The sequence below is a fragment of the Pongo pygmaeus genome, chromosome 23 (genome assembly GCF_028885625.2).
Source record: "Pongo pygmaeus isolate AG05252 chromosome 23, NHGRI_mPonPyg2-v2.0_pri, whole genome shotgun sequence".
NCBI classification, from domain to species: domain Eukaryota; kingdom Metazoa; phylum Chordata; class Mammalia; order Primates; family Hominidae; genus Pongo; species Pongo pygmaeus.
The window spans coordinates 19,730,711-19,733,626 of record NC_085931.1 but is presented as its reverse complement, the minus strand read 5'-3'; the positions used below and the strand labels follow the sequence as shown (position 1 = coordinate 19,733,626).

Here is a 2,916-nt window from a genome sequence, read left to right as displayed (position 1 = left end):
GAGAGAATTGGCAAGAGACTCTCAGCATTCTCTCCCGAAAGCAGTGAGGTGATGGCAGATGTGTGTCCCAAGCCCTGGGGTTTTAGGTGACCATGTGTAGAGGAGAGATTTCCAATGTTTCCCGAGAGGCTCGAGCCACAGTTATTCAGGGCATCCGAACACGAGATGGGGTTTCTGACAGCAACTTAAGGGCCAGGAAGGGCCAGAATCTGCCAAGGCCCATGTCCCAGGTTGAGGCCAATGGAACCCAAGGTAGAGGGAGTCAGCGGTCCTCACAGAGAGGACTCCAGCCCTAGGCCCTGCTGTGCAGACCAAATCAGATGGAAGAGAGTCCTTGGTCCTACATGCCGCAACCCTCCACTGAACTTGGGAGTGGATCTGTTTCCCAAACATGAGGTGACTTTCGCTTTGGAATGGATCACAAGAGGCCAGGCTTTCCAGAGTCGGCAGGATAAAGAAGTCATTCTGGCTCGGCCACCCCCATCCCCCGGTAACTGGTGAATTTAAATGAGCCTAGGCTATCAGGGCCGGAGCCGCTACAGGGGGGAGGGGTGTGGGTGGTGTGAGGGTTTCCGGAGGCACTGCAGAAATTGGGCCTTTGTCTCGAGGATGACAGTGCTGCAGGAACCCGTTCAGGCTGCTATATGGCAAGCACTAAACCACTATGCTTACCGAGATGGGGTTTTCCTCACAGAACGCCTTTATGCAGAAGTACACTCAGAAGAAGCTTTGTTTTTAATGGCGACCTGTTCTTACCTCCCAGGAAAGGCCTATAAAGCATATAGACTCTTGAATAGACACAGTTGTCCTACACCACAATGCAAATACCTGCTTGCAAAATGTTGTGTTGATCTCAGTAAGCTTGCAGACTGGGAACAAATCTTATCTGGTGGAGTGTTTAATAAGCAGAAAAGCCATGATGATATTGTTACTGAGTTTGGTGATTCAGTTTGCTTTCCCCTTCCATTGTCAGGACGCGTATATTGCAAGACAGATCGGCTTGCTAAAGGATAAGAATGTTACCAAAAGAGACTTAGTTTAAATCCTTTCCTCTGGTATCCCTTTGAATCGTTAGGTGAAATAGGTGAAAAGCCAGATCCTGGCCAAACATTTAAATTCACATCTTTACAGAACTTTAGCAACTGTCTGCCCAAATCTTGCACAACACAAGTACCTAATCACAGTTTATGTCACAGACAGCCTGAGACCATTCTTATGGAAACACCCCAGGACACAACTGAATTAAACAGAGTCAGTTTAGAATCTTCCAATTCAAAGTACTCCTTGAATACAGATTCCCCAGTGTCTTTTATTGATTCAGCTGTAATTTCACCTGAAACTATCCCACTGGGAACAGGAACTTCCATATTATCTAAACAGGTTCAAAATAAACCAAAAACTGGTCAAAGTTTATTAACAGGACCAGCAGCTCTTAGTCCATTTACCTCAAGTTTTGGGATTTTGCCATTAGAAACCCCAAGTCCTGGAGATGGATCTTATTTACAAAACTACACTAATACACCTTCTGTAATTGATGTGCCATCCACTGGAGCCCCTTCAAAAAAGTCTGTTGCCAGAATTGGCCAAACTGGAGCAAAGTCTGTCTTCTCACAGAGTGGAAATAGCCGAGAGGTAACTCCAATTCTTTCACTAACAGAAAGTTCTGGTCCATAAATAACTACAACACCTCAGGTAATGAGCCCCACTATCACATCTCCCCCAAATGCACGGCATCGAAGAAGTTCATGACTCTTTACTAGTGACAGTTCCACAACCAAGGAGAATAAGAAGAAATTAAAAATGAAGTTTCCACCTAAAATCCCAAACAGAAAAACAAAAAGTAAAACTAATAAAGGAGGAATAACTCAATCTAATATAAATGACAACCTGGAAATTACAAAATTGGACCCTTCCATCAATTCAGAAGAGGAAATATCCACAATCACACCTCAGATTCAGGCTTTTCATCTACAAAAAGCAGCAGCAGAAGGCTTGATGAGCCTTCTTCATGAAAGGGGGAAAGGTTATTTAGCTTTATGTTCATGCCACTGCAAAGAAGCTATAAATATTTTGAGCCATCTACCTTCTCACCACTTCAATACTGGTTGGGTACTTTGCCAAATTGGAAGGTCCTATTTTGAACTTTCAGAGTACATGCAAGCTGAAAGAATATTCTCAGAGGTTAGAAGGATTGAGAATTATAGAGTCGAAGGCATGGAAATCTACTCTACAACACTTTGGCATCTTCAAAAAGATGTCGCTCTTTCATTTCTGTCAAAAGACTTAACAGACACGGATAAAAATTCGCCAGAGGCCTGGTGTGCTGCAGGGAACTGTTTCAGTCTGCAACAGGAACACGATATTGCAATTAAATTCTTCCAGAGAGCTATCCAAGTGGATCCAAATTATGCTTATGCCTATACTTTATTAGGGCGAGAGTTTGTCTTAACTGAAGAATTGGACAAAGCATTAGCTTGTATTCGAAATGCTATCAGAGTCAGTCCTAGACATTACAATGCATGGTAAGTGGTAATGAATTGTAAAGACAAAGTCTTGTTGATGGTGCTGGTAGTCACTAATTTTTCATGTTAGATAGCTCTTTACTGTCATGAATTTGGTTACTAATACTTAGGAATGGTACATACTGGTCAATAACTTCAAACTAACTTTTTTTATGAAATGTATGTCTTTAACAAACTCTTCAGTTAATTAATGATAATAGAATACGAGATGCTTATACTCAACAGTTTCAGTCTTCTACAAAACTTTTGCAGATACTGTAGTTGTGTTTTGTTTGTTTGCTTGTTTAGTTTTGTTACTTGATTTGTTACTTTTTCTTCGAACACAAAAATGGTGATTGGGACAAAAAGTGCTTGGGAAATTGGAAAGGAATAGCATAATTCACTTATTGGATAA

General features: G+C 41.8%; 1 pseudogene; it reads left to right on the top strand.

Annotated features, from left to right (window-relative positions):
- Nucleotides 1–609: 609 nt before the first annotated feature.
- LOC134739297 (cell division cycle protein 27 homolog) lies at nucleotides 610–2,514 on the top strand (annotated as a pseudogene).
- The last annotated feature ends 402 nt before the right edge of the window (nucleotides 2,515–2,916 follow it).